The sequence below is a fragment of the Choloepus didactylus genome, chromosome 2 (genome assembly GCF_015220235.1).
Source record: "Choloepus didactylus isolate mChoDid1 chromosome 2, mChoDid1.pri, whole genome shotgun sequence".
NCBI lineage: Eukaryota > Metazoa > Chordata > Mammalia > Pilosa > Megalonychidae > Choloepus > Choloepus didactylus.
The window spans coordinates 200,885,931-200,896,139 of record NC_051308.1 but is presented as its reverse complement, the minus strand read 5'-3'; positions in this window follow the sequence as shown (position 1 = coordinate 200,896,139).

The window sequence follows — 10,209 nt, the reverse complement described above, 5'->3', positions numbered from 1 at the left end:
ATCTTGCTACTGAAGGAAGCACTGTTCTAAGCACCCTATAAATATTAATTCATTTAATGCTCATAAACAGTCTTATGAGGTTGGTGCTATTATTATATTCAATTTACAGATGAGGAAACTGAGGCACTGTGTAAAAATAACTTTCCCAATTTTACATTGCTAGTGAGTGGTGGAGCTTGGATTTGAGGCAAATCTGGCATCCGAGTGCTCTCTGAAGCTCAGCTGGCAGCCAGAGCCCAGGCTGAGGTGAGGCATCTTGGATCAACTCATTGCAGGGACAAAATCTGAATGACGGGATAGAAATCTGAGTTCCAAGAGGGGTGGGTGCGTGGGGCTCAGCCCAAGAAGGGTTTCATTCTTTCATGGTGAAATGAAAAGAACACAGGCTCAAATCTTACAAGTCACTTAGTCCTGCACCTCAGTTTCCTCATCTGTTAAATAGGGAAATCTTGTTTACCTCTCCAGAGTAGTTGTGATGATTAAATAAAATGACCTTTAAAAGGTGGGATGATAATTTATGGGCTTCACTCAGACCAGGACCTGGGACAACATCCTAGGCACTTGCATGGGAGTTTGGGTTGTCATTATAGGGAAGGAAATTAAGGCACAGAGAGAAGTGACATGGCCCAGAAAAAAAAGCTAGGAACCAAACCCAGGTATACTACCCAACCCACTACTCTACCCACTATGCCAGGCTGCTTTGTCCTTCCAGCAGCTCCATTGAAGCCTGAGAACTGGGGGAAATCTCCTAGCCCTGGTCACCAACTGAGTCCCAGTCAAGAACTGCACCCAAAGTGTGGCCTTGGTGAGAACCCTTGCCCCTCCTTGTTCATCAGGATGACTCTTTGATATGTTTTGTTCAGTGCAACCTGTCCTCTTTGTTCCTCTTGTGCTCTCTAATGGAAATTGGGGTACCATGTGGATACAGCTAACTTTCAAAGAATCCCACTGGAGAAGGTTGCCCATTGTTCCGGTTTGCTACTGCTGCTGTTTTGCACAACACCAGAAATGGATCGGCTTTTATAAAGGTGGTTTATTTGGTTACAGGGTTACAGTCTGAAGGCCATAAAGTATCCAAGGAAACGCATCAACAATCAGGTACCGTCATTGAAGGTTGGCCATTGGTGTCCAGAAAACCTCTGTTAGCTCAGAAGGCACATGGCTGGCATCTGCTTGCTCCCATGTTGCGTTTCAAAATGGTGTTCTCCAAAATGCTGCTCATGGGACATTTTGTCCTCTCTTAGCTGCAGCTGCTCTTCAGAATGTCACTCTCAGTTGTTCTGAGGTCCTTCTGTCTGTGAACTCCTTTATAGGACACCAGTGATCCAGTTAACACCCACCCTGAATGGGCGGGGTAACACTTCCATGGAAACTATCCAGTTAAACATTTCACTCACAGTTGATTGAGTCACATCTCCATGGAAACAATCAAATACAATCTAATACATCTACCCCCCACAAGATTGCATTAAAGAATATGGCTTTTGGCAGGACATAATATATCTGAACTAGCACATCCATGTTCTGAGAAAAAGAGTCTAATTCCCAGACTTGCCAGGGGGCCACTAAGAAGGAGCCTCTGTGGTCTGCTTGGTCCCATGTCCCACTCTATCTTTCATGGCTCCATCCCTACCTGCCCAACTTTTACCAAATCAAATTGCACTCTTCCTCTTTTGTGCCTTACTTAGCTTCTGCTGGTCCTTCTGCCCTTTGTCTCTCCTCTTCCCACATCCAAAGCCCAGCCATCCTTCAATATCCGATCTTCATGCCTCATCCTCCCCGAAGCCTTCTGCACCCTCTCCCCAGCTCCTCTGCTTTAATGTCTCCCTCCACTGGTCCCCTTTGCCTTTACTTGGCTACATTACCTAAGAGAAAGTGTGGTGGTCATTTAGTTCTGAGTTTGAATTCCAGCTCTGCCCCTCTGCCATGTCTGTGGGACCATTGGGCAAGACATTTCTCATCTCTGAGCACCTGCAAAATAAGGCTAACCATCCCCATATCAGAGAACCCATCTGAGGAAAGCCTCCCGGAGGAGATGATGCCTGGACTGAGATGTGAGAGTGGGACTTGTGGTGGGGAGTAGGCAGAACGAGAGAAGTGAGCCCTGAGAGCCTTCCAGGCAGGCTGAGGGGCTAACTGGGACAAGGGCTGAAGCAGAAAAGCTGCAGGTTCATGAAGGGAACAGAAAGAGTCCAGTAGGGCTGGAGCTAACCTATGGATCATCTTCAGGCTTTTTCTAACCATTTTGTTGATTTGGTTGAGGGCAAAGCATCCTATACAGGAGCAGATTTGCATTTTTAAAAAGTGCTCTGGCTACAGTGTGGAGAAGGGGTGTGTGTGAGTGGGGAAGTTGCTGGAAGACCTGCTCTGAGGCCAGTGCAGTGGTCTGGGGAGGAGGACTGGAGCTTGGATGAGGGTGCTGGCAGAAGAGATGGCAACAGGAGGGTGAAGATGACACGTATTTAGGATGTAAAACTGTTTTGCAAGGATTGGATGAGGGGGGAGGAAGAGGGAGGAATCAGGGAAACCTCTGGGTCTCTGGCTCTCACATCTGGCTAGAGATGGTGTTTTTCCTGGGGGTGGGGAGGCCTGGAGGGGAAGCAGCAGAAGGAGGGATTATGCATTTGATTTTGAGGTGCATGAGTTTAAGTGTCTTGGTTGAATGATGTTACAGGGTTTTTAAGGGCCCTGCTGGGCACCTGCAAGTGGTGTGGAGAAGGAATAGAGACGGGTGGATTGCTGGTCAATCCTACAGTAGAGAGCGTGCCCAGGGGGACCCGGGAGGCGGCGTTCACCCCACCCCCACACCACACAAACTCATCCCTGAAGCTCCAGCTTCTGAGGCGTCCGGCAGCGGTCCTTGACCTCGTCCCCCAAACCCCGGGCCTGGACCTGCCGACTGGTGACGTCTACACTCTTCCCCCTCCCCAGTTTCCGACAGTCGGGTGGAAAAACGGAAACCGCGCACTAAGCAGGGCGCCGCCCGAAATAGCATCTGGTGCTTGTTGGTCAGCGCGTCGTCCGAGCGTCCAGGGGCGAGTGACGTGCCCGGGGACCCGCCAGGAAACGCCTCCCCTCCCCCACCCGCCGCACACGGGGGCCTCTGTCGGGCAGGAAGCCGGGAGCGCCTGGGGTGGGAGCGGCGAGGGGGCGGGGCGGGAGGCTGGGACCCACCGAGTCCAGGCGCGGACCTGGGACCTGCGAGAGCCAGGGTGGCGGGGACAGCAGCCTCTCCACGCTTCCGACCTCAGGCCGTGGGCGCCCCTCTCCGGCCGGCCCCCATCCCCAAAGCCTGGGTTCTCCCGAACCCCGAAATCCGAGGCTTTGAAGTGTTTTCACGTGTTTCTGTCTGCTTTACCTCTGGGTATTAGACGATCTCTGCGCTTTCTCCCTCGAGCTCGTCCTCTAGAGGGTTGTGCTCAGTGTTCACTCTGAGGGCCAAGGGGATTTATTTTCGATGAATTTGGGTTGCGGCTGCTTTATGCCAGAAACTGTCCCAAGCACTTCATAAATATTAATTCAATTTAATCCTCATAACAATCCTCACAACCACCTCCATTTTTTGGGTAGACAACCCGGGCATGGAGAGGCTGAACAACCTGAGGAGAACACTCAGCTGGGAAGTAGTGGAGCCAGGATTCACACTTGAAAACGCCCAGCGTTGGTGAGGATGTGGGCCAGCGGGCATTCGCATACGTTGTTGAAGGGAATGAAAAAGTAATTTCACTGTTTGGAGACCTGTTTGGCAGTTTCCTATAAACTTTATAAAAACTTATAAACTTTATACATTTTGTGAAGATGAAGTTTCCTGAGAGAACTGAAAAATATACATCTTCAAAGACTTGAACACAAATATTCGTGACAACTTTATTCATAATGGCTAAAAACTGGAAACAATCCGATTTCTGTCAACAGATGAATGAGTAAACCAATTGTGGTACATCTATGCAATAGAATACTACTCAGCAATTAAAAAGGAGCAAAGTACTGATACATTCAGGAATTTGGAACAATCTCAAAAACATTATGCTCAGTGAAAGAAGCCAGATACAAAAGATTGTATACTATATGATTCCATTTATACGAAATTCTAGAAAAGGCAAAGCTAGTCTATAATGGCAGAAATCAGATCAAAGGTGGTGGTAGTGGATAGATGATTGCAAAGAGGCACAAGGAAACTTTCTGGGTAATGGAAATATTCTATATCTTGATTATGGTGGTGGTTATATGAGTGTGTGCATTTGTCAAAATGCAATAAATTGTACACTTAAATTGGGTGCATTCTATTGTATGCAAATTGTACCTAAATAAAGTTAAATAAAAACATTATTTGTGCTCTGCTCTAATCAAGATGGCTCAGTGAGAAGCTTTGGGGCTTTAACCTCCACAGAAGGTTTGAACAGCCAGCAAAAACTGACAGAAACATCTTTCTCAGCACTCCAGAAAATAGTTAAAGGATTGCAGTAACAAGGTGAGAGCCAAATCAAGAAAAAGGCTACCTAGAAGTGGTAGGTTCTCCCCATCCCCTCCCCAGCTTGGCATAGAGCTGGCCATGCTCCCAGTGCAGATCTCTGGTCCTGGTACCAGAGGGAGCAGAGTAGCCTTCGTGCACGTGCTGGGAGCATGTATGTCTGGCATAATCTGTCTGGTGGTGGCCTGAGGGATTCGCTGTACCAGAAGTTGCCCTGAGTGTAGAAAGTGGCTCCCAGAGCTCTCCTACAGATTGTTGTCAAGTGGCTGCCTGAGACAAGGGATTGCTGGCTGTAGGACATATAATGCAGTGCCTAGGACCATAAGGAAACTATTTCCTGTGGAAGAGGGGACACTTGGAACCATGTGAATAGGGAATTCCTTGAGCCAAACATGCATACCCAAGACAAGAACATGCCCAGAAATGACCAGAAAGGCCCTTATGTTTTGGCCTGCACAGGTTAATCTGCAAAGGTTAGGAAAGCTGTTTTCAGTTTGTGCCAGTTTGAATGTATTATGTCCCCCAAAACGCCATTATCTTTGATGCAATCTTGTGTGGGTAGACGTATTAGTGCTGATTAGAGTGTAGTTCTTTGAGTGTTTCCATGGAGATGTGGCCCACCCAACTGTAGGTTATAACTCTGATTGGATAATTTCCTTGGAGGTGTGGCCCTGCTCTTTCAGCATGGGCCTTGATTAGTTTACTAAAGCACTATATAAGCTCAGACAGAAGGAGCAAGCTTGATGTAGCCAAGAGCAACACTTTGAAGAACACACAGGAGCTGAGAGAGTAGCTGCAGCTGAGAGACACATTTTGAAGATGGCCATTGGAAGCTGACACTGACATTTTGGAGAATGCCATTTGCAAACACCACCTGGGAGCAAGCGGACACCAGCCACGTGCCTTCTGAGCTAACAGAGGTTTTCTGGACACCAATGGCCATCCTTCAGTGAGGGTACCCAATTGCTGATGCATTACCTTGGACACTTTATGTCCTTAAGACTGTAACTGTGTAACCAAATAAACCCCCTTTATAAAAGCCAATCTATCTCTGGTATTTTGCATTCTGGCAGTATTAGCAAACTAAACACAGTTTTTTACTTTTTTGTTATTATTTTTGTTTTTTGTTTTTTTTTTTTCAAGGAAAACTCTCTCATAACACTAGCTAGATACAAGTTTAAGGAACATATGCCACAGAGTCTAGATTCCAGTTGATGACACACTAAAATACCAAAATGTCCAGGTTTCAACAAAAGATAACAAACCTTGCAAAGAAAAAGGAAGCAATTGGCCCAGGCAAAGGAGAAGAATAAAGAATTAGAAACCATAATGAAGGGGATCTGAACTGGGACACTCCAGAAAAAGACTTTTTAAAAAGGGCCCTAATTATGCTCAAAGAGCTAAAGAAAACCATGGACAAAGAACTGAAGGAAATCAATAAAATAATAGATCAACACAAAGAGAATGTAAATGGAGAGATGGAAATTATGAAAAGGAACCAAACTGAAGGCCACAGTAACAGAAATTAAAAATTCCCCTGAGGGGTTCAACAGAAGATTGGAGCTGGCAGAAGAAAGAATCAGTGAACTCGAAGATAAGGCAATTGAAAAAACCCAGTTTGAGGAGCAGAGAGAGGAGAGAATGAAGAAAAGCGAACAGGGCCTGAGAAATCTGTGGGACACCATCAAGCATACCAATATGTGCATTGTGAGAGTCTCAGAAGAAGAGACCGAGAAAGGGGAAGAGAGAATAGTCAAAGAAATAATGGCTGAAAACTTCCCAAATTTATCGAAAGTCACAAACATATGCATCCAAGATGCTCAAAAATCTCCAAGGAGGATAAATCCAAATAGACTCACACCATGTCATGTTACAAGCAAACTGTTGAGTGCAAAAGATAGAGAATTCCAGAAGCCACAAGAAAGAAGCAACATGTCACATACAAGGGAACTTCAATAAGATTAAATGCTGATTTCTCAGCATAAACCATGGATTCAAGAAGGCAGTGAGATGACATATTTAAAGTGCTGAAAACAAAAAATGGCCAACCAAGAATTCTGTATCTGACAAAACTGTCTTTCAAAAATGAGAGAGGGATTAAGACATTTCCAGATAAACAAAAGCTGAAGGATTTCATTACCAATAGATTGGCCCTACAAAAAATGCTAAAGGGAGTTCTGCAGATTGAAAGGAAAGGACACTAGAAAATTGAGTGAAATCATAGGAAGAAATAAATATCTGTGGTAAAGATAATTACATAGGTAAATATAAATACCAGCACTCTTGTATTTTTTATTTGTAAATCCACTTTTACTTCCTACAGAATCTAAAAGGCAAACACATAAAATGTAATGGTAAAAGAAATGTAACAAAATAAGGTTTCAGTGGCTAAGAGATTTCTAAGACAGTTGAGAGGTTATTTTGGAAGTTACTTTTATGCAAACTTCAGCCAGATATTACAAATTGCCATGGTATGTCAAGCCCCAACCAACAGCATTCCTGAAAACCCTAAAGAAAACCTAGGACTCTGTCTAAGTCTCTATGAAAGTTTTACTTGTTAAGTTTATTTTGCAGAAACTTGAAACCTCCAGGTAACTCCTATGCCAGATAAGCCCTGAAACTTAAAGTTACCAGTCTCTCCCAGAACATAACCAGTTGCATTCCCCTACTCTGTGATGTCTACACCCCTTTTCAACATGAAGAAGTTAGAATGGTCATTGCCCAAATATCCCTGAAGACTGAGAAAATGATCCAACGAGAGGGAGGAGTTATAACAGAGAAGTTAGGATTTAACAAATGATTATGACTACTGAATCATTATATATATATATATTTCTTTTTAGCTTCTAGTGTATTAGAACAGCCAGAAGGAAATACCTGAAATTATGGAATTGTAAGCAATACTATACTTTGAAATTTGCTCTAAACTATCTGTTAAATTGTATTTTGAAATTTATCACTTTTTTGTATATATTTCACAATAAAAATGTTTAAAAAATTCATTTTAAAAACATGTAATGGTAAATCAATGGTTTTTTGACTGATAATGTATAAAATGTAATTTGTGAAAAGAACTGTGCAACATTGGGGACACAGAGGGGTATAGGAACATAGTTTGTATGTGCTATTAAAGTTAAGTTGGCATCAAAGCAAATGAGATTGTTATTGATTTAGGATGTTAAATTTAAGCCCCATGGTAACTAAAAAGAAAATATCAGAGAATATCAGAGAATATGCAAACTCATAGAGACAGAAAGTAGAGTACAGGCTACCAGGGGAGGGGAGGAGGGGCTTTAGGGAGTAAATGCAAAAATGAGTTTAAGGTTTCAGTTTGGGGTGAAGGGAAAGTTTTAGGAATGGAGGGTGGTGAGGGTAATGTAACATACGGATGTGATTAATTTCACTGAACGGTATGCTTGGGAGCAGATTGGATGGGAAGATTTATGTTGTATATATGTTTCCACATTAAAAAAGAGAGAGAACTAAAGAGATAACAATAATTAAATGTAAGCTCTTAGGAGCTGAGAATGGAGGAGAAAAGCCTCAAAAGGACATTATTGGGCTGTCTTGACCAAAAAGGGGCAAAGAAATGAAATAAAATAAAGTTTCAGTGGCTAAGAGATTTAAAATAGAGTTGAGAGTTTATTCTTCTGCATTATACAGATATTCCTTTAATTTTCTAGTGTATTGGAATAGCTAGAAGAAAACACCTGAAACTGTTGAAATGTAATGCAGTAGCCTTCATTCTTTTTTTTACAAAAATTCAGTTTTATTGAGATATATTCACATACCGTACTATCATCCATGGTGCATAATCAGCTGTTCACAGCACCATCATATAGTTGTGCATTCATCACCCCAATCAATTTTTGAACATTTCCTTACTCCAAAAAGAATCAAAATAAGAATAAAAATAAAAGTAAAAAAGGACACTAAAAGCATTCCATCCCTCCCTCCCACTCCATTTTTCATTTAGTTTTTGTCCCCTTTTTTTTCTCGTCTGTCCATACACTGGATAAAGGGAGTGGGAGCCACAAGGGTTTCACAATTACACAGTCACACCATGTAAGCTACATAGTTATACAGTCGTCTTCAAGAATCAAGGCTACTGGTTTGCAGTTTGACAGTTTCAGGCATTTCCTTCTAGCTACACCAATACACTAAAAACTAAAAAGGGATATCCATATAGCGCATAAGAATGCCCTCCAGAGCAACCTCTTGACTCCATTTGAAATCTTTCTGCCACTGAAACTCTGTTTTGTTTCATTTCGCTTCCCCCTTTTGGTCAAAAAGATTTTTTCAATCCCATGATGCTGGGTCCAGGCTCATCTCTGGGAGTCATGTCCCTCATTACCAGGGATATTTACACCCCTGGGAGTCATGTCTCACATGGAGGGGAGGGCAGTGAGCTCACCTGCCAAGTAAGCTTAGAGATAGAGAGAGGGCCACATCTGAGCAACAAAGAGGCACTCAGGGGGAGACTCTTAGGCACAATTATAAGTAGACGTAGCCTCTCCTTTACAGTAATGAGCTTCATAAGCGCAAGCCCCAAGATCAAGGGCTCATCCTACTAAGTTGTTAATCCTCCATGTTTGTGAGAATATCAGTAATAACCCAGGTGGGGAAGTCCAACATTTCCACATTTTCCCCCAGTTCCTCAGGGGGGCCCTGCAAATATATTTTTATTCTCCGCCCAAATTACTTTGGGATGTATTAAGATTTCACACCAATCTGCACAAACCTACCAGATCTCACTTCCTGTTCAAGCCCTGTATGAAAACTATGTTGTTTTAATAAACTGACCATACGAGTTAAATTATTTAGTGTGAGTAGCCTTCATTCTTGATGATGATTGTATAACTATATAGCTTTCATCGTGTGACCATGTGATTGTGAAAACCTTGTGAATGATACACCCTGCATCCAGTGTATGGGCATATAAGTAATAAAATAACCACACAAAATATATAAATAATAGGGGGAGTAAGGGGTATGGGATGATTTGGGTGTTCTTTTTTATTTTTATTTTTTGAGTAATGAAAATGTTCTAAAATTCATTATGGTGATGAATGCACAGTTATATGATGATTGTATACTTTGAATGAATTATACGGTATGTGAACATATCTCAATAAAATTTCATTTAAAAAACCAAATATGAAAAAAGCACTTTATTGGGATATAAGAAAAATTGCAATATAGAACATAAGCTTTATATCAATGATAGATTTCTTAAACTTGTTAACTGCCCTTAATGTGATTACATAAGTGAATATCCTTGGTCCTAGGTAACATACATGGAAGTTATGTGTTCAAGTATTATGATGTGTGCATCCTGCTCTCAAATGTTCCCAAAATAGATGATAGACAGCTAGAAAGAGACATAGATAGATAGATAGATAGATAGATAGATAGATAGATAGATAGATAGAATGATACAGCAAATTGTCAAAATGTTAAAATTGGTGGATCTGGGTACATGCTGGGGAAGGGATAAGGGTATGTTAGAGTTCTCTATATGGAGTTTGTATTATTTTTACAACTGCCTAGTAAGTTTGAAATTACTTAAAAAAAAAAGTTAAACAGCAACAACAAGCCAACAAACAAAAGCATTCATTGTGGCCCCACTTCAATCTTACCCTGTTCAGAAATCTTCCCTGGCCATCTTTCCAGCTCTTTCCCATCCTGCAGTGACATATCGTCCTGTCACTGCCTACTGACTGATCAGCACACCTGGA